At 47.5% G+C, this 22,458-nt stretch overlaps 1 long non-coding RNA gene and 1 pseudogene across 1 annotated transcript in view; both read right to left on the bottom strand.

Annotated features, from left to right (window-relative positions):
- The window catches only part of LOC118605484, a 54,274-nt gene that overhangs the window by 8,152 nt on the left and 23,664 nt on the right, over positions 1-22,458 (bottom strand). The gene's annotated exons all lie outside the window — the stretch shown is intronic.
- On the bottom strand, positions 8,454-8,572 carry LOC118606183 (annotated as a pseudogene).

Consider the following 22,458-nt stretch of genomic DNA (forward strand, 5'->3'; position numbering starts at 1 on the left):
ATGACAGTGGCAGGGTAGTATCACCTCCTGCCCCAGGTAATATGTGACACTGTTTAACACCAGACATAAAGTATGGGATTCAAAATTTACTCTTCATGTTTTCAAGTTCCAAATTTTTTCTACATTACGTGAGTGTTCTGACACTTTAAAGCAAGTAGCTTGACTTATGAAAGAACAAACAAACCAAAAAACTTTGAATGAACACTACAGCTAGAGATGACAGGGCGTAAGAAGACTCTGGTAATCACCTGAATTTGTCACCTTGAGACATTTTCTGTATGAGTGTCTCACCCTGGCATACCTGCCCTGAACCCATCCAACAAAACCAAATGCTCACACACAGAGAAGCCTGACCCGCCTCACGCTCGCCGCTCCTTCGAACCACACGTCTCCCCGTCCCCCGACAGAAGACCTGGGAGATGGGCATGTTAGTCATCTGGAAAGAGTGAAACATGACATGGTCTTGAAGCACTTTCTTCAGAACCGTTGTCATTCTAAACTCTGTTTCACCACAATTAAAAGGCCATGCTCACGGAACAAATTCAAGTTCACCCTCGGTCATGTCTATAACCCGGGAATTTCTTAAGAGCAGAGTTGCATGGCACAAATGCTTTCACTGAAAACATATTCAAAGCATTAAAAAAAAAATCCACTTTTTTGAAAGTATATAAATCAAATGTGAACTCTTCCACATTAAAAATTAATGTTTTAGTGCAATTACTTCACATGTAACTAGCTGACTTGTTCTTCCTTTTTTTCACAAAATGCATTTGTTAACACCAAAATTTTTAAATAGCATTGTTATATTTAGAGGCACTCCTGAGTGTGAGTAAAATAGAGTTTTCCTTCCATTTACTAGATGTACCTTTTTACTCTAACCCAATCAATCTTGCATAAAATGATGACAACAATTTTGTTAGAGCAATCTTGCTTTGAGGGTTAGAGCAAGTTCAAGTGTAAAATTAGAAAGACCAACCTTTTTTCTTTTTTTAAAGCAAGTAATAATTTCCAGAATCTAGAAATAAGTGTAACTGGGAAAAAATGAGAAAGACAAAGGTGAGAGCAGCCCAGAAACTCAAAATTCTTGACCTGGAAACAAGGTCTCTCGCATTTCATTTTCTATTCTCCACAAAGAAAAAGCAAATAGCTTTCTGGTTCTGCAGTGAAATATGTAACAAGTGGAAGGAATCTGTACTAGAGAAAATACTAACACATCTAAGTGAACACAGAAACAAGAAATGCATTTCTTGTCAGTCTGACTCCAGCTCACTGTGTTGGAGAAACGGTGACAAAGACAGAACCAAGCCTGGATCTGTGACTTGGGTTGTAAGCTCAGGTCAGAGCTCAACAGTCCTCCCGCGATGGGGTCTGTCAGCACGGTTGAGAAGCGCTGTGGACACCCCTGGACCATGAAGAGTGTCGGGTATTTCTGAGTCTAAGTCTTTCATTGATGTTGGCTTGAAAGCTGTTTAATTAGCTGTAGAATGCCAATCTCTTTATCAAAGCCAGCTGAAAACAAAACTGAGAGAAACAGCTTGTGGTTTCACAAAAATGTATTTACATGAAGTATATTTTAAAGGGAGTTCGATCACTAGGCACGATGTCATCTGTGGACTTGACATTTAAAGATGTCAGAGGCCATCAGATTTACCTCCAGTCTATACTTAGTTCAGAGGCGACCACTCCTGTGAACACGTCTTGTTTGGTTGGTTTCCAGCCTAGAAATCTGACAAGATTTAGCTCTTATTTACAGAACACAAACCTTCCCTGTGTCTTCTCCTTTGCTTAAGATCGATTAAAAAGAAAGTGGAGCAATGGGTGACAAGTGGAATAATTCCACTTTCACAACCAATCCCCCAGGATAGTGACAGAGGGTGGAGGGCCACAGGGGACAGAGTGCAGAGGGAGGGAGCTGTTGATCAACATGGAGTTTCCTAAACAGGTCTGAATCGAATCTTCGGGCCACCACTGGAAACGACCATTCTGATAAGACGGACTTTCCCTCACTTAACACATAGAACTGCTGACAACAAGGAAAACCCAGAGTGACACCAAATGTTTTACCACAAGTTAAGCTGTCTTGACAGAAGTCATACAAAGGAGCAATTAAAATCCCAGGTAAATGCCTGCCCGCAGGGGTCTTCAACCAGGAGCTGGCTCAGGTACTTGGTCGGTTTGTTCAGCAACTGAGAATCAGTGACTTATATTTTATCCAGAGACAGATCAGTAAATGGCCACCATTTGACTATCACAAGAATGTGTATTAATCACTCATTCATTCTCTTCCAAGTGTCATTTTCCATCTTGCATAATTTGTTGGGAATGAAAATTAAGCTGTAAGACAAATTCAGATGAAGACGAGCTGTGGCAAAGCCATGTGAAGTGACTGTTCTGCAGCCGACGGCACCGTGAACCACAGGGCTCTGACAAAGGGAAATGGCCCTCTGTGTGATGTGACAACAAAGTGCATTCGAATTGGAACCCAGCCTTTCCACCTAGTCCACTCTGGGACATGTAGGCAGGGATGACAACGACGAGAAGTTAGCAACAACTCAGCTATTAAAGGATTACAGCAAAAAGTTTCCTAAAATGGCATTTCTCAACCGTCACTCTCCATAGTTTGCTTTAAAAAAGGTTTCTCCCCAAACTCAACTCTTTCATTGCTAACCATTTTGCTAAAAAACAAAAAAAAGTGGCATAGTCGGTCCAACCCCAGGAGGGCCCAGCCAGAGAGAATCCTCACAGGGGTGCTGGAGGAGCAGCGGGAAAAGAAGGTAATGTGTGGGGGCCTGGGACAGCAGAGGGACAACGAGGACTGCCCCATCACCTGCTCCCCCACTGTCTTATGGAAAACAGCAACTGATTTATTTCACAAACTCAAAAGCACCTGGGCTTTGAAAATTGATTTGCTTTGTTTACTAATAGTGCTCTCCTTGCCTGTGCCGAGTACCATCTGAGGAAATACAAAGACCAGGAAAGCTGGTCTCCAGGGTGGGGTGCCGTGAAGGGCTCCCTCCACCCCTGCAGCACCAGGGAGCTGTGCTCCAAAGTCTGGGGCCACGTTCTGCCAGCCCCTGTGAACCCCAGACCAAAGTTCTGAGCCAGCGCACAGAGGCCCTGGGGACAGCTGCTCAGAAGACTTGCTTCGCAGGTTGGTTTTACATAGACCAGTAAAGAAAAATTACAGCACAACAGTGAGGTGCCTGCGACAGAACTAACCCAGGATGGCCAATCTGGACCGCAAAACAGCACATGACTCTCCCATTTCAGCCACCGAAGGGACTCCCACACACAGTCCGCACCTCCTTCCCACTTGCCTGGGCCACTAGCACAGATGAGAAGCCAGTGAGGCCGTGCTAGGTCCCATGTCCTTCCTTCTGTGGCTGCCTTTGCTGTTGATACTGTACCTACTGTGTCAGTCTGGGGACACTGCTAGCAGAGCTTTCTTTCTGCTGCTGCTTATTGCTGGGAATGAGCCCAACTCCTTCAAGAGACAGTGGCAGCACTTGTCAATAAGCACCACCAACTCGGTTTGGTGACAAAGTATAAGTCAGGGGTCCCCAACCCCCGGGGCTGTAGACTGGTACCGGTCATGGCCTGTTAGGGACTGGGCCATACAGCAGGAGATGAGCGGCGGGCTAGCAAGCAAAGTTTCATCTGGATTTGCGGCTGCTCCCCAGCGTTAGCATCACTGCCTCAGCTCTACCTCAGATCACCAAGTGTTAGATTCTCATGAGAGTGCTGGTCCCTAATGTCAGAAAGGTTGGGGACCACTAGATAAGCCATCCTTAAAAACATCCTCATTTACATTTCCCTCAGTGTATTGCCCATTCTGAAATGCAGGCTTTCTTCATCTTAACGTTGGGATGGTGCCTTTGGGATGGGTCTCATGTCCCTTCTGAATATCTGTAGTTCCTTGCCAACCATCACACCCTGGGTGACCATGGACTCTCAGAACAGTGTAGCTGTTGGTCTCCCTCATCAGCCTTTATTTACATTTTTTTTTTTCTTTGGAGATAAAAGTAAACCACACTGTCAAAGAATATAACAACACAAACCAAAGGGATTGGGTTCCCAGGCTTCAAGCAAGATGGTGTACCCGGAACTTATCAAGAAGTGACTTACATTTTCATGAGGATTTATTTAGAAGTATAACGTCATGGTTGCACCAATGACCTATGTGTTCTTCTGGTCAGTAATCAGTGAAGAGCAAGGTCTGTCCTTAAACCCAGACTCGCCTTGGTTCTCCACGTGTGTCCCCAGCCCTTTCCTGTGCCCTTCCTGAAGTGGCCACCACCTCTGGTGCCGCTGGGCACCATGACCAGGAAGCTGGTGGAGATGGATGGAGCTGTCCTATTCATGTGATCACCCACACCAGATAGGGGTTCTATTGTCACTCTGTGGGTTGAAAGGTACCCCCTTGTTCCTCTCCCTGGGAGGATGAACTTGTCATTAGGCAGCATGTGTTCAGGCTTGCCTCCAGTCGCCGGGTCCCACAGGAAGGAGAGGAGGGCCCCCCGCCCCCAGCTGCACACCGTTTAGCGCAGAGCTAGCCTGGAATGGCCAGGAACCTGCCTGGTGGGCTCGGAAGTGGCAGGATGGGTGCAGCCTGACAGGTGGCAGGAGGCAGCCTTCTCACTTGGGAAGCAGCAGCAACCTCGGGGTCACAGGATCAGCGCGATGAGATGAGCAGGGCATGTGATCACCACTCGTAGAGGAAGCATGATGTAACTTAGCAAGCTTGCCTAGCCCTCTGAGGCAGATCCTCTTGTTTTCCTCACTCAGAGAGAAGGGAGACCAGAGAGTCCTAACCTATGGGGTGGCAGCTAGGGAGGAGGAAGCACTGGAGACTCTGTGGGCCCAGCCCTCATCTAGCCTCTTTCCCATGCCACCTTCATTGCCATGCGGGTCAGTGACAACACCCCACAACCTGCAGAGCGCTTCCTGCACAGGCATGAGGCCACACACCCATGCACCTAGCTGGACCGCCACTTCTCCAGGAACAGAGCCAGCTGATCTGTTTCGCCAGCTCCGAACACTGCGGCTGGAGCATCATAGCACTCTGCCTGTGCTCTTGGGACCCTCAGGTTCAAAGAAGTGGCTTGCCATCTCCTGCACACAAGGCCTTTGTAAGCAAAGACGAAACTATCTTCAGAGCTGGACGTTTGATTTCGTGGAAGCGCAGAAGGCCAGCGGATCTAGTTAGGTTCAGCGCTCACGCGTGTCCGCCAGCCCTGGGTTCCCACCAATCACCGGAGCCCGTTGCAGATGGGCCATGCCTCCAGGAGCAAACTTGCTCTCGGTGTGGGGAGGGAGACTTGCTCACATGAGGTCATGAAATGGCTCAGTCGAGGGATGGGGGCATGGCTCTCTCCCCACCAGGTGGTTCACTCTCTCACTGGCCACAACCATGCCCTGGAATTAGTGTCACCCTGACTATTAATTCACTCCTTCATTTCCACTCCACAGTCTGCTCCAGTGACTAGCACGTCCTAGGATGAAGCCCTTCACATCCATGTAGACTCAGAAATCTTTCCAAAAGTTACCCTGTCAACCATGTCAGCAAGACCTTGAAACAAAATAGAAAAGAAAAACTACCCAGAAGTTGTTTATCCAGTTAAGTAATACTTCTCTTTGGAGGTTCATGTGCATATAATCATCGTAATCAAGGCTAGAACGTTCTCGTACCCCTTTTGCAGGTTCTGCTAAAGGGTCTCATAAGCAGGGATCCAGGAAAATGAGAGGGCTCCTCGGTGCCAGGGGCTCTTGGCGAGTCAGGAGGAGCCACGTCTGTCGCACTGGGTCTAGTCAAGGTGTGATGACTGTGCCATAGGGTGTTGGGGTATGGAGGACAGGAAACGAAGGCTGTAATGCCAAGGAAGGAAGCCAGCATATTCTCTCAGAAATTAGAAGCTATCAGACTGATTATTCCAGTGCCATGATTAGATAATCTCCTCTGGGTTTGCAAGGTGCCTCCCAGTTCACAGGGGCTTTGTAAACATGGTTCCATCCAAAACTGTGAGGGGCAGCAGGCAGGGCAGCAGGTGGGGCAGCAGGCGGGGCTAGTGAACTCAGGCCCATTCATTGGTTTTTTGTTTATTTAACAGAGGTTTTTATAGACAGAAAGACTCAAGGAAATGGCTGCTTAGACCAGTCACAGTGAGAGAACCCACGCTGAGGTCCGAGGCCTCCCAGGCCATCCCAGAAGTGCCACAGGGTCAGTAGGGGAGGTCTTGCCCTGTAAGACACACACCAGCCTCAGGACAGAAAAAGAGCGGGCCCAGAATTGGGTTAGAAGCCAAGGAGCCGGCTTCTTGCACTGGGCTCTGACAAAGCTCTCAGGCTTGGCTGTCTGGTCTACCATCCAAGTCCCCATATTGCGCATGTAACAGGCCCTTCACGATGATAACCAACTCACTGCTCCCGTGCTGATAGTCCCAAGATTATGCATCCCTGGGGAATGTAAAGACACAGAATACTACCAACCACCACTGAAACTTGGGTGTGATTAGCAAGCTACTTCACATGAGTAAAAACAATGAGTATTTTTAAAGGCATGCATGCACGAAATCTGGTTTTTGAACCCACCCTCAGTGTCACAGCACCGTGAGCCAGGGACCTCCAGGAATCGAGAGCAGAATACCCTGTGTAGCAGGAATGGAAGGAAGGAGAAAGGGACACCAGCCTTCCTTTCCTCCACTGGGAAAGACGATCTGAGCCAAGCCCACTTTAGATATCCTAGACCCTGAGTGTCCCTCCATGGACCCCTCCACTCTGTCCAGCTCCTAAACCACTGCCACTCTACCCCTGCCATTCCCTGGAGAGACTGGGAGGCAGACTCCGGGCACTGGGTCACTGATCAACACAGTCCTGAGGCTTCGTTTGGGGCCAAACTGTTGAATGGGGTTGGGGAGAGATGTTTGGAGACAGACTTCTTCCACCCCCAGGCAGCTTATAAAATCTGTCTCAGGGGAGCCTGTAGACTGTCCCCGTATCCAGGGTGTCCTCCTGCGTGGCCTGCAGTCCCACTCTGGGGCACAGGTGACCAAAGTTAGAAAAGTAAAAGTTGTGTTTCTATCATTCGCTGCTTCCTTGGACCTTCTTTTCTTCCTGTAGACTAATATATCAAGGGTGGTTTCACGGTTTAATTGAAAAAAAAAAAATAGAAGCGATTTATGCACATTGTTTAAAAAACGCAGAGAAAAACATGGATGAGAGGGCAAAACAAGAAGGAAGAGGGTTTGGGAGGAAGTCTGAGGGGGAGGTGGCCCCAGCCAGAGCGCCCACAGGAGCGCAGCCTTGGCCTTCATTCCTGGGGGTTTTAGAAAAGCAGTTGGAGAAATTAAAGGGAGGGAGCCGTGGTGACAGACTCACAGTTTTTATGAAACCTGGTCCTTTCACGTTGGGAGACGCCCCTCCTGCCTTGCTATAAAACTACCCCCTTACCTATCTAGAATTATGACAGGCCGCCAGGACGGTGGGTCGGTATGTGAAGCCAGTAGGAATCCTCTCAAGACGGCAGGCGACACTGGGAAGTCCTGCTGCGGGATAAACCTCTGCCTGCAGGGGGAGGAAGAGCCCTCGGAGCAGCCCGGGGAGGCAGCTGGCAGGGGCCATTCGTAGGCACTTTTAATAAAACTAATGTTCTCGTGGAAGATGTTTCGATAGTAATGACTAATCTGCTATTTATTTGAAAATCTGTACATTATTGGAAAGTCCAGAAGATTGTAATTAAATAAAATAAAAGGTCCCCCCACTATGCCGGTGTCTGCAATTCCCAGTTGACGTTCTCACCACCACCGCGCAGTGAGGCAGGTGTCGCCGCGCCGCTGCCCTCCAAGGTCAGGACGCCACTGTCTTAACTTCGGGAACAGAGGTGTAGAGGGGCCACCCAGCTGTCCAGCAGCTCCCCACCCAGGGGCTGCCCCAACTGGCCTGAGGCTTGGAGGGTGCCCTATGCAAATCCACTGCCGTCCTTCGGGCCAGCAGCAGGCCCTGGCCCAGTGCTCCACCAGCACATACCCCATTGCCAGTTCCTCCTGCTCAGTCGCTTTTCACTGTCACCTTCTTTGCAATGTCCCTGGAACTGGTCTGCCAGTTTTTCATTTTCCCAATAACATACTCTGATGAACACATCCCCATTTGGAAGTTTATTTCTAATATTAAATCCCAGGACATCATCTTCCCTTGGTTTCACCCCATTATGCTCGTTACCCTTTGTACCTGCTAAACTCTTTTTTACCTCCAGGGTATCAGTCACCTTCACACATGTGACAGTGATATTCTTTTCCCTGCCCAAGCTCCACATATTTCTCCTGCAAGCCTCTAACCGCAGACTGTCCTCGGTGACTCCCTGCCATCACTTGGGTTCTGCCTTTCTTTCCCGTCCATGTAAGTGCTCCCCACTGAACGTAGGGGGCCCATTTCTGTCTTTTATTTTTTTTTATTTTTTACACCTACAGCACCTGGTCTTCCTAGGTGATCTCCCATCCAAGTACTAACCAGGCCTGACCCTGCTTAGCTTCGGAGATCAGATGGGATCGGGCTTGTTCAGTGTGGCATGGCCAGAGACAGGTGGCCCATTTCCGAAGGAGCTCAGAATCAGGTAAACTCATCAGACTGGAGAATACAGCAAAGCCTACCATTCTCAGGCAGTTGAAGTGCAAAACTAACCGCAGAAATAGCCTGGAACCACTTGACATTGAAGGTGATGGTTCAGCCTTCCCATTGTGGCGTGCTGTCACCTATGATAAACTCACCAGCTGCACTGCCTGTCACTTGTGTTGGATTTTTCAGAGTGGCATCTACCTGGGCAATGGTGGGGCTGGGCAGCCATTGGCTCCCCACAGTATGCATTTTAGAAAGCGAAAGGCAAGCTGGCTTTTGAGCTATAGTGCTCGCCGCCTCATTTGGAAAGAAAAAGTATGTCATGCTTTTGTTTCAGTGAGATGCCTGCCTCACACGTTAGGCATTTGTGGTCCCCTGCTCATGCAATTTCTTCATTCTACTGCGGCTCCACCCAGAATAATCGCTACTGGTCCCAGGCACACTATGTGACAATAAAACCCTGCACAGTGTGGTGCTTGCTGTCAGGGGACAGGCACGTGGAGCACCAGCAGGGCAGCAGCTGGTGTGGACTCTAGCACGGCTCATGTGAATTCCCTCGAGAACCCACACTGTCAAATGGAGCTGCAGAGGTGGTTTGAAGACAGGAAACACATGCTGGAGTGAAAGATGAAGGCTGCCACAGCAAATTTGGGGAATTATATCCCAAGGCCACGGGTGGTTGTTGAAAATCGTTGCATATGGGCCGAGCTCTTGAGCCAATTTAAACCACTCACAAAGGTCATGTGGATGACTGTCACATGCAGCCCCTTCGTGGAATGGCACACTAAGAGGAGTGGATGTAACTATGTGTGTGGCAAGGCTGTGAGGCTTGGGTGGACCATGTCACACCCTAAGCTCACATGCAGCAGCAGTGTCCACATGCCAAGAGAGCCCCATGCTACCACTTGCAGAGCCGGTAGCTGCAAACTGCCACTGGGAGCCACTTTGGTTTCAAGCTTGATTCCCCCATGAAACGAAAGCCCCTCATCTAATGACATCTGTAGTCATGGGGTTAAGTGGGACCAGCACCAGGTCTGGACCATCCCCAGAGATGCACCGTCTGACACAGGAACAGTCTAGACTAAAGGCTGCAGGATCAAAACGCCCTTGTGTAGGCCTTTATCTCAAAGTCAATCTAATTGATGGCATGTTTGCTCCAAATGAGAAGAAATGACCATTCGGGCGGGGGTGGGGTGCACCGCAGAGGGCTCCGTCCTCACTCTGAGTGGTGTACACACCCTCCGGCCTCAGCCCCTGGATCTGTGAAATTAGTTTGGACACCACGGGTCTCCTGGGTCTTTTGCCCTATGATTTCTACAATTCCTTACAGATCCCACCAGCATCTAACTTTATCATATATAGGAATTCAACGTCTGTCTCCATTCCCTGCAAGCACATTGTTTCACTGTGGCAAAATATACATAACATAGCATTTACCTTTTAAATCATTTTTTCTTTCTCTTTTTTTATTTTGTTAAATGTATTGAGGTGACATTAGTTAATAAAATTATATAGGTTTCAAGTGCACAACTCTATAATACATCATCTGTACATTGCATTGTTTAACCACTTTTTAAGCCTACAATTTAAAGGCGCAGTCACGAAGCTGGATGACTATCACCACAATCCAGGTCCAGAGCATTCTTATCAGCTCAAACAGAAGGTCTGCCCTGTTAGACACTCATTCCCCCTCCCATCCCACCCGCGCTCTGGGGACCTCGATCACACTTGCTTTCTCTTTGGATTTGACTACCCTAGATATCTCGTATGATTGAAATGACACTTTTTTTTACATTCAACACATCGTCAGCATTGTCCAGATGGAGCAGTATTATTTCTTTGAAGCAGGATGCCCCTTTTCTGTCCTGCTCTGGATAAGTCATATGAAAACACAGTTGTCCTGAACAAGTCTTTCACAGGTTTGCAAGTGGAGGTCAAATCCAAACACGTAATTGCACATAAAGCACATGAGAAACACCAGGGGCTTGCTGTTTTGGGTTGGTAAAAGACACACTTTTAAAACTGGTGTTTTAAAAGTCATTTCAGTAGTAAAGTAAGCCAGCCTGCTGTCTCCCACCCCTGAGAGCACGCTGCACTCAAGTCTTTTCTCGCCACTGAGCGAAGTTACAGGAAACAACAGGAAACCCACTGCGGACCCCGCGTTGGTCCCCGGTGACCGTAAGCAGAAAATACAGTAAGTAACTCCCCTGAGGACAGGGACTGAACTTGATTGCTTAGTGTTCAAAAACTAAACAGGAACAAACAAAAAAGAAAGGGAAGAGAGAAAAAGAAAATGTTTGTGTGTGTGTGTGTGTGTGTGTGTGTGTGTGGATAGAAAAGGCAAGTTTTTGTTTTAAAATTCATCTGTTAATACCAAGGAGTGTTGATAAAAGTGGTGTCATGTGTCATTTGTTTGTAACTAAGAATTACAAGCATCTAGCTGATTTTCTTGACTTGTATACTACAAGATGAGCTGTAGCATCACAGAAAAATTAATGGCATAGACAAGCAAATACAAAATACATATTTCATAGGTAAGTTTGCATAAAATATTAATAGGCAATCAAGTATGAAATACTAGTGTCATGCAGTAGGTATGAAGATGAAGCTAAAAATTACTGACCCAGGATTAATGAGCACTGTTTCTTGTATCACAGCACAACAACAAAACATGTGAGTGGTTATATGACAGTGCTAATTTGAAATATAATTCTACATCATTTTAACCTTAGATTTGAAAAAGCCTGATGTTGACAAAAATGGTTAAAGCTGACAAGAAAAGGAAAAATGAAAGCCACACGCTGAATTTTCATTTAGAACTGAGCAAATGTCAGTGAGTTTTCATTTCTGCACTCCCTCTTTTTAGGGTAATTGCATAATACCCTTTTCTGACATTGAAAAGAAATTGAGATTAAACAACTAGTAGTATTCCTCTTTTTTAAAAAAAGTCTCAGATAGTTTGTATATATACATTAGCTATATAAAATATACAACATTTAAGATACATAAAATTATTCCAATAACCAAGGAGATTTATTAACAGTTTTCCCAGAAAAAGAGAAAAAGCAAATTTTTAACTGGGCATAACTTGTTTTAGGCTCTCTTGGTTATCTGGAGGGAGAGGTTAAGAAGAGTATATATTTATACATATTTACAGAAGAGAATGGATTTTCCAAACTGACAACCAAACACTGAAGCTCTAAAATTACACCACCGAGATCACTACTGCTTCCTCCTGTGGACGTAACCCAGCAACAACCCTGTTCGGCCCAAACGAATGCTGTTTGGGGCTGAGCAGGCAGCCGGCCACACCAAGGCCCGGCTCTGAGTCCACGCCCGCTTGCCACGAAGGATTTCGTAATCATCTAGTCACTAGACCACACACCAAGCAAGGAGTGATCACTTAACAGAGAGAAAATGACTCTGTTTAAAATGAAAACATTGTCAACATTGGCCTAAGGCTGATAAAATGACCTTCAGAGAAATTTCAAACTGAAACAGATCGAATTTGTTTTCAATCCCTCCAAAAATGCAAAGTGTCACAGGTCGCACTGTGCCCATGAGTAAATCCCAAACTCACTGATTGAAACCCCAAAACTTAACAGCAGTGCCCTCGTGAATGGTGCTTAGTCCTGTCACCTTCACTTGCAACAATGGCCACACTGTCACATCCCAATGACAGAAGCCAGGCATGTATGACTTCGAGGACCCTAGGGTGGGTGTTTTATTTCACACACACCCTTTGCCATGAAGTGTTGTGGCCGAGTGGGGGTAAGCATGCTCCAAAGACACCAGTGGATCATAGTTTCAGCTCCCGTTGGCCTGTGAAAGCCACAGTGGGGGCCACAGGTCTGAACCAACTGCGGGAGAAGGCAGAGGGACGATGCTCTAGGCCCTGGCAATGTGGGCGCAGTCTCGTCTAATGAGTAAGACTGAAATCAGTGAAAATGCTCAGCATTCAAGAGCAGGGTGACTTATCTGCTCTGTAACCACGGAGCTCAGCCATCTAAGAAAAGACAACAGTTCGTGAAAACTGAGCCCAAACAGACAAAGTAGCCCGGCAGTTTGGGCCGAACATTTAAACCTGGCTTGACTTTTGGGCTTTCATCTGGATCCGTCCACAGACTGGGCAGGAGTCTAGCCCAAGAAGCATTTAGATGCTTCCTTGCTGGATTAGTCCATATACTGACGGGCCTGACTTAGGTGGAAACACTTCCTGACTCAGAAAAGAAAATAAAATGTTAAAAATCAGAATGAATGTCAAACGTCTACATGCTCAACCCTGGAAGATGTCATGTGCTGGTGAAGTCTGTGCCCCTAGAAACAAGGACCACTGCGTCCCAAAGACAAGGTGGTCCGTTCTGCAAGCCTCAGGCTTCTCTCAGCTCTGCCATACAAGGTTCTCCACACAAGGAGTCCGCACAAAAACTGTGCCCTCTGGGACCTCTGTTCTAGAACCAAGTGAATGCTCACACACCTGATATGACCAGGTCTCCCCACACAGGGCTGGAACCAGAAAAGATGGAGTGTATACGTCGCGAACCCTCACTCTGCCAAGGGCTTTGCCCTTCTCCAGTGCAGACAGCCGAGGAGTGGCTGGCTGAGCTACTCTCTGCCACTTCTGATACTAACAACAGCAACAGTTCGAAATGGCCTGGGCCCCAAGGTAGGGTCCACTTGCTCACCCATCTCACTCCCTGTCCTCCTGCCCAGGCCCACGCTCCCACGGCCACCATGGCTCTACTTTCTCCTTCTAGTTCCCAGTGCTGAGTTTCACTCAGTAATAAACACAAGAACAAAAAAGACAGAGGATGCCTGGGACAGGGCCCTGTCTGGGGTTGTGTGGGCGTCAGCCATGGGCCCAGGTTTAACCAGAGCAAAGATTGGGAACTTCAATGACTCGAGTGGATGAGAACGCCAAGCCTTGTGATAGTGGAGGGGATAGTTGGTGTATCTCTGGAGAGAGCAGGCTCCCTTTGTCCCCAGCTCCCTGTCTAGGGCCTTGGGTACACTCTAGAGCTGAGCCCTGCTCTGTCCGCAGCCCTTCTATTTCTTCACCTCCCCCTTCCTGAAACTCTGCACCCTTAGTTCTTGCCTGGTACACTTGCTACGAGAAACCCAAGGAGATGGTACCACAGTGAGGGCAAAAGCAAAGGCTGGGGCCTAAGCCTGCAGGCCTGGTTCTGTGAGCCCTCACGCAGGAGGCTGTGAGGACGGAATAGCCCTCCAGTACAGCATCAGAGCAGCTGCAGTGGCATTACAGAGACTGACTACGCTCCTCAGATGGCACAGCCCAAGCTTCCCCCCTTAGCTGCTGGCATCCTGCACCCAGCTCACACCAGCCACGATGTGCTGGGTCCAGATCTGGGAAGGCAGGGTTGCTCTTAGTTTCTTGCCTGTATTCTTGTCATCTTATCATAGGTCATGAAACCAAGTATCAGCTGCTGTGATTCCTTTCACAAAAGAGCATAAGATTCAGATTTCCATAACTTGTTCAAATGTCAACAGACCAGGGTTTAGCTAATTAACTGCCTTAACACAAATAAAGGTTTGCAAGTTCCTAGCAAATTGTTTGCTCCTGGTTCTTACACACACACACACACACACACACACACACACACACACACACACACACACACAGTCTTATGTGCTCAGCATGGCGAGCAAAGAAGAAAATACATTTTCCATAGGAATGGACTTATGTCCACCCCCTTAAAATTCTACAGCTTGGTTCGGGACAAATAAAGAGGAAACTACTGGATATCTAAGCAGGCCCTCTGGTCCTGAACCCAGCGGGAGACAAGCAGCTAAAGAGCAGACACAGACGGCTTCCCCATTTCTTTGCTAACATCACCACCTACAGGGATGGCTTTGAACAGGGTGGCTCAGGGTGGCCCCAGAGCCCTACAAGAAAAACCACCTTCAGAACAATTGCACCACATTTTTTTTCAACTTCCTGTTTATTAGTATTTTATCTAAGAGCAGAGCAAAAGTCTGTATAAACGGGGGAAAGAAAACAAAGCACACACTACAGTGCACTCACAAAGCATCGTCCCAAATGCTACCTAATTTTGATTTTTTTAAATTGAACCCACTTCATGTCTTTAAAGGTCTTTGGTGACAGAGGTTCAGGTGAAATAAGGAAATTCATTAGCTTTTAAAAATTATATATATATATATTTTTTAATTTTGAGTGAGCTTGTTTTCTGTGCATCTGCATGAAAGTATGCATTTCTAATGGAGAAATGTCCATATTTTATCAGCAGAATTTTGCATTTTGCTAGACGTCCCCACAAAAGCAATGAAAATACAAGTCTCCCATAACATCTGTTGCTGAGCTTGGTTGTATTGGAGGCGAATGAGGAGGTGAAGGCCATTTCCAGACTCAGAGGTAGACAAAGGGCTGTCCCCTGTATCTCTCTTCGTGGTAATAGGACCTCAGCGTGGTTCACTCCAACTGAGACAGGAGGCCATTGCTGAATCACTTCTGTGAACCCCACCCTTCTTCCTTAACCAGACCCTACATTATTCTCTGGGCTTTTCCCCTACCCATACTTTGCACAAGGCTCAGGACCAATGAGACTGAGGTAACAATGACTGAATGGCCACAGAACTTACAACTCGATGGCCACATTTCTCTGGAGAATGGCCTGGAGTGTACAGTCTGTCTTTGTGGGTGTGTGTCCATCAGAGACCCAGCTCCATGGAACCCTTTTCTATTTTCCTCTTGTCCCAGAGGAAAATGTCACAGAGTCTTTTATTTTGAATAATTCTAATATTATGTCTTTTCTACTCAAGGGATCATCAACTCAGGAAGCTACCAAAGATTTTTTCTATGTGCCAATTATCAGGAATTTTATGATTATTTACCCTCTATTTCTGGTTCTTTTTTTGACATTAGCACATATGGCCTTGCCCAGGTATTCCTGATACCCATAACCTCGTTCATGTGACAATGAGGACAAATAAGAAGAGGTCTCCTCTTGCATAGGGTCACAAGATGCATGACTGGCAAACAGGATGACCTTTACGTGATACATTTCCGCTGGGGGAGGACTTACTCCTTGGGCCCAGAGTAGACAAAACATTTCGTCAGTATCGGAAAGTGTTTTGAAGCAATTCATTGGCTCTAGCTAAAAAACACGCAGACAAAAATCAGAAAGACAAAACTCCTGCGTCTGCTTCGCCAACAGAAAATGTGGATGCATCACTTAAGAAAGTCCTCCACAAACACGAAAGACGGCTCTCTGCACCAGTAAGGAAGGAGCTGGACACCTGGCACCGGGAGCCAGGGTGGCAAGGAGGGAGGTGGGAGAAGCGAGGGCAGACAGTCTGTGCATGGGAGCTGCCTTGCCTCCAGCTTCACACTGGGCTCGGGAATAATGGACACAATGCTCGATTTGTGAGAGACTACCTTGGAGGCCACTGAGGTCCAAGCCAGCCTCCAAAGCAGTAGCTGCTGTGATAAGTGATACATCGGTGGCTACTCGGAAATCAAGAAATGGCTCCTTTTGCTCACCCATAAGCTTGCATTTAGCGAGTCACCCGTGTCACTGAGTAACACCTACTGGACGTCTGTGGTTTGCTTCCCTGCATCCCACTCTCACTCCCAGGAGAGGAGTGGAGATAAGGCGGGTAAACCTGTCAGCACACCACAGTCCTGTTTCCAGGGACCGGCTCAGGGGTAGGCACACGACCTCAGCTCATCCAAGCAGACTGAATCTCAGCACTTTGCAGGGAATGCTGGGACAAAAGCTCTGCTGGATTCGGATGGGGAAGGGCTGGTGGCAGCCACCTTGAGACCATGAGTCTTCAGTCTGTTTGAGAAGGGAGTCAAAACAGAAAATGAGCCACAGGGAGCAGAAGGAGACTGAACTGTCTCGACTTTCTATGGGTGGTGTCCATGCCAACCCCATTCCGAGATTGTTTTCTTACATGAGATGATGGCAAGTTCTGGATTTGGCTTAAGCCACTCTGAGTGGGACTTTCTGTCACTTTTAACTAAAAGACTCCCAACTAAATCAGAAATGCCTCTGCAATCCTAGGCTATCCTCCCCTAACGGGGAGGGTCCACAGAGTGCAGGCCCTTCGTAATGTACCTGGTGACATTCAATCATCTCACTTAACTAGACACAGAAACGTGCCCCAGAAGGCCCCATAAACCCAGTGGAGAGCAGCTCTGTTAGTGCCTCCACCCTCAGCAAGATGATACCCTGCTCAGCGATGGTCCCCAGCCACCCGGGGCACCTCAGAGACACCTGTACAATTGTATAACAATTATAAAGGAAAGTAAAGCAGACGTGAACGCATATGAGAGATAATATAAGGCCAAGTGAAGTGGTTTATTGAAAGAGAGAATGCCAAGGAACAACAAGTCTAGCTGATACCATCATTAGACTTCTATTTTCAACATCTTTTCTCATTCGACCATTTCATAAAGCGCCGATCCCCTCTGCCCAGGAATTTTATTTTCTTTTAGGCCCAATATTCTTTGCTATGGAATCTAACCAAGTAGGAGAGAAGATAACACTTGATGAGCTCAACACATAAAGGCTCTTGATTTTCGTTTTATAACAAATCATGCTTATAGGTTTCTTGGCATCATTGCTTTCTCGCCGAGGTTCAGAAAAGCTCACTATACTAAGGACTTTCAAAGGCACTCGCACATTCTAAACAACAAAATGACAAGAAATGGGTATCCAACTTCTATCGAACTACATATTTTTAAAATGTTCTTGATATTATACTCTTTGATCTGCTTCACAGACACAATCCTAATTGGAAGGGCATCTGCCAAGGCTTGACATTTGCCCTTTCCTGATCTTGTGTTCATTTATCATCATGCAGCCCTGAGTACCCATAGAAGGGCTGTGACATTGAACCTAGAGTCTAATGTGACACCAAGATCCACCTGAGCCAAAGACCAGGGAAAGAACCCACACTAACCTACCATTGACGGTGGCTAAAGAAAGCCAGTGGCACTGACTCCAGTGGCCGAGTCAGACCGGGCAGCCCACCAGGCCCAGAGGCTGCCCTCCAATGCAACCCGTGGGCCTCACCATTCCCGACTTTTGGTCTTTGAATGGATTCTGATCCTGGAAACCTCAGTTTAGCCTCTCTTCACTTCCCAGGGAAATATCAGGGGTGCCACATCCCCTGGCTGCAAGCTTCCATTTGGCTCTGGGATACAACGTGTCCCACTGAAATCTCAACCCCACCCTCTGCCCCACTCCCATCCCCTCCCCTGGTGGAACTAACTCCATGGTGTAGACTCTGAACTCCTTGAAGACCAGATTGTCTTCTCTCACTTCACCTGTGAGGGGAGCTGTTCTCTGTCCAATCATATCAGAACCCTTGGCCTTGTCTCCAGACAGAATTCCAATTTCCTGGTCTATCAGGGTCCACCTGCCCCTCCAGGAGAGAACATTGACATAATGGGAAGGAAGAATCGCCTTTGTCTCGCCAGTGCTGTTGGGTGTCTACCAGCCCTTCGCCGAGCCTCCTTCCGGTTCCCAATCCTGAGCCCTCCCGCTGGCTCAGAGCTCAGGGCTGGCCATACCAGTCCCCCTCTAGCATTGCTTTGGCCATGGGGGTCCCCTGTGCCTCCAACACTGAATTCAAATTCTCTGTCCAGGCTGAGAAAGACCCCATGGCTTGCTTCTACCCCAGCTATGCAACATTTTTTCCCTCCCACCCATCTATCCATGATTTTATTCAAAAAAATAAATAAATAAATACATCGGGCACTTGTATCATGTGCTAGAACTACTGTAACAAAGCACCACACACCTGGGGCTTAAACAGTAAAAATGGATTTTCTCATAATTCTGGACTCTCACAAGGCCGAGATCAAGGCGTTGGCAAGTTTAGTTTCTTCTGAGGACTCTCCCTCAGCTGATAAATGGCTGCCTTCTCTCTGTGTCTTAACATGGTCATCCATATGTACAGGCCTGTGTCCTAATCTCCTCCTCTCATAAGCATATACCCGAACGACCTTATCTTAACTTAATTATCTCTTTATAGGCCCTTTCTCCAAATGCAGTCCCATTCTAAGGTACAGCAATCCCCTTTTATCCACTGTTTCACTTTCTGTGACTTCAGTAACCTATGGTCAACTGAGGTCCAAAAATATTAAATGAAAGTTCCAGAAATGAACAACTCACAAGCTTTAAACTGTGCACCATTCTGAGTGGCGTGATGAAATCTCGCAAAGTCCTGTTCCATCCCCTCCAGAACAGGGATCATCACTTTGTCCCCATATCCATCCTGTATATGCTTGCCAACCGTTAGTCACCTTGTAACCATCATGGTGGCAGTGCTTATGCTCGAGTCACCCCCATTTTACTTAATAACGGCCTCAAAGCACAAGAATAGTGATGCTGGCAATTCAGATACGCTAACAAGAAGCCACAAAATGCTTTCTTTAAATGAAAATGTATGTGTGTCTAGGAGAAAACAGTGTATATAGGGTTGGTACTGCCTGCAGTTTCAGGCATCCACTGGGAGTCTTGGAATGTGTGCCCCATGGATAAGGGGGCCACTGCACTGGGGTTAGAACCGCAACAAATTTGGAGTGGGACACAATTGCGCCCACCACAAGCACTAGCGAGATGTTGTGGTGCAAGACTAGGCATGGTAGGCACCAAACCAATCCTTGGTTTTCTACCTAAAAGCTGCCGGAGAGCAGGAGGGCCTCTGGCTTCTGCACAGCTTGTCTCTGTCTTTCAGGTGAGGATTGCCAAAGTCAGAGGGCTCCAAGACATGATTTGTCACAGCTCACTGGGAGGCTATCTAGTTCCAGCAGTGACAGCCCATCAGCACACCCTGAGAAAACAGTCTCTCTAGTGTGATGATCTTACGTGAGCCCTAATCCATGCGTGAGAAGAGACATGTTCCTGTGTGGTGCAGGAATGGCTTCCTCACCAGCCTTAACCACATAACACGGGAGTGACATCTAGAGGATGAAAAACAACCAAGATCCTTTAAACACGGTGATCTTCAGGTGCGACCCTTCCTGGCTGAGCTAAACACCAGCTCCTCCTTGAAGACCCCGGACACCACAGACACAGCCCTCCAGGTTCTTCTCTGTACCCACAAGTGCATTGTTCATAGTGTGGCTTAGCGACATGTGCACTCTGGGACGCCCGACAGCCTAGCTTCAAATCCAGGCCCTGTTGCCCACCTGCTGTGTGACCTGGGACACACAGATTTTAGATATTTCTCATCTGTAAAACAGGGATCATATAGGACCTCACTCGTGGAGTGTGGGAGGTGAAATGAGATCAGACCATCCTCATGAGTAACTGGGCCAGAGCCGGGCACACATTTGGCGCTCCGGAAATGGAGGTGTCGATGTCACATTATCTTTCACAACTATCTGCCCTTCCAAACTGTGAGCTCCCCAAGGACAAGGTCGCCAGCCTTCAGGGTGGCATGGTGCCTGGGTCACAACCCCCCAGGTAATGTTTGGGGAAATAAACACATGTATTAACCCAAGTCTAGGTTTAAAAAACTAGTTTTTCCTTCTTATTACAAAACGCAACCAGAAAAGTTAAAACCAGACCAGTTAAAAATGTTATGTTAACCAAATAAAGCCCCCTCCCCACCCTGCTGCTGTCTTTCAGCCTCATCCATAGGTTTTCAACCCAAAAATGCTTGATAGAATTACATGCGTATAAATTTTCTCCTCTTCGGTGTCCCATAAAATAAATACTTTACAATAAGAGCGAAATGTGAAAGCCACGCTCATTATGTAGAATGAAAAATAGTCCTACCGTGTTCATCCTGGGGCCAAAATTGGTCACTGACTATTCCTGGGGGGCACCCTACTGGCAGCACGCTGGCACCTCCTCGTGGCCCTCCCGTCCAGGGACAAGGCCAGTCTCAGGGCTACGGCACTCACCTTCTGAGCCTGAGTCACCCCCCCCTACACACACATTATGATAGTAGTTATATTTTTATTACCTGGTAATTTTTAAAATACATGTAAAAATGTATATTATTTGCATGAAATGAGCTCCTCTATCATAGAACATAATTCCAGAGTCATTAGTTATTTAGTAAGTTGCAGTGGCTGATGGAGTGCAGATGGAATTCAGGGTCCCTGCGAATGGCCCGAATTCCCAGCCTCCAGGGTGGGGAGAATGTTCCAGAACATGCCCTTTGTCTGCCATCAAGGAGATGAGCCAACTGCCGGCCGAAGACAACAGAAAGGAACCCAGCTGCAAAAGGTGTCTACCAGGAGTGCATCCTCTTTACAGCAGAACACCTGGGACTGAGAGCAAACCCTCCCCATATCAGGAACTTTCAGGGTTATCCCCACAAGGCACTCTGTCACTTCAGACTCAGCTACCCACACATGACAAAACTATAAGCTCATGTGCCTGTCAGGTTCCCATCAACCAGAAATGCCTTGCAGCACCTCAGGGGGACAGATCCAGCAGGGGAAGGGGGGATCCCCAGGCTCTAGCCATGCCCCCAGACTCCAACCATGCCCCCAGGCCCATGCCCTCCTGGGGAGTAGGCATGGGCCACACTGGCCCCAAGTATTAGGCTGTGGAGCTCTCATGCTGACTCAGACCTGACTCTCAGAGGGAAGAAGCAGCGACTCTTTAAAAGTGATTTAGCCACTTTTTTGACTTCCCCCGTCATACTTGATGGGACTGCATTGAGCCAGGCCCAAAGGTGCAGCAGGAGAAAAGGGGGCTGTGTGTCTCCCAGCCGAAAGCCAGGAGCCCACAGGCCTGAGCTCGGGGCAGGGGGTTTGATTCTGGTTCACACTCATCCCCCACCCCCTGCCTTCCACCTGGCAGTCCCCCTGCCCCGTGGGCGAGTCCATGGGGGCGTCTGTGGGCGACAGTGACGCTGAGAACCCAGGCCCCACCCACACGGCCAGGTTTCAGTTTCACCATTATGCAAATTGCTTTCCTTACCCACAGCGCCCCACCCAGCCTCACACACTCACTCTACTCTGACGCTGGTGTGCACCCAGGCCAGCCAGGCCCGTGCAGCACATTTTATTTAAAACATCCAGGTGCAACTTTGAAACAAGATTCTCCTTTCCGAAGGGCAACCTGAATATAAAGTGACGAGTTAGCAGTGGTGTCAGAAATAACAGCGAAGGCGCACTCCAAACTCCAAGAGAAACGGAGCCTTGAGCAGCCCGGAACCACACGCCAGAGGGAAGGGGTCTGTGTGCGGAGGTCTGGCCCCTTCAGTGGGTCAAGGGGAGAAAGGCCCCACCACCCTCGGAGGCCTCCTGGGGTTTAGGAAAACAAAAGTCTGATTTATATTCAAGTCACATTCTAGAAAATGGGATGTACAGTCCTTTTTATCTTCATTATGGGTGATTCATTAGTGATTTAACTCAAGTTTTTTGAGGTAACATCCACTCAGACAAAAAAATCCCCAACCTGAGTGTTAGTAAAACCTGGGGGCGGGGGGCAGGCTGCCACAAAGGCTTGCCTTCCTGTACTCTTATGTTCGATAAATTATTCAGGGATATTTTAATGTGAGTTTTAGATCAGAATAATGCTTTAAGCTATAATCAATGTGATTTCACCCATGAGATTCATACTCTGGGTGAATGATGTTGAATGTTTTCCTAAAAAATTCCCAGGGTTTTCCTCCACAGAGACACAGAGGAGGTTTGCAGAACCCTCACTTCTATTTCCCTCATAGACCTGCATCCTTGGGCCACTAATATTCAGTTTCATTTTCAAGGTGTGTTTGCGGGGTGTGGGAAGCTCACAGCTGCAATGAAGTGACTGATGACTCTATAAATTATCCCAAGTGCAAAGAAAATCTAGTTCATTTATAAGAAATTCTTAAAATACTTACGAACTAAACTGC

This window comes from Rousettus aegyptiacus, unplaced genomic scaffold, assembly GCF_014176215.1.
Source record: "Rousettus aegyptiacus isolate mRouAeg1 unplaced genomic scaffold, mRouAeg1.p scaffold_m13_p_7, whole genome shotgun sequence".
Classification (NCBI taxonomy): Eukaryota; Metazoa; Chordata; class Mammalia; order Chiroptera; family Pteropodidae; genus Rousettus; species Rousettus aegyptiacus.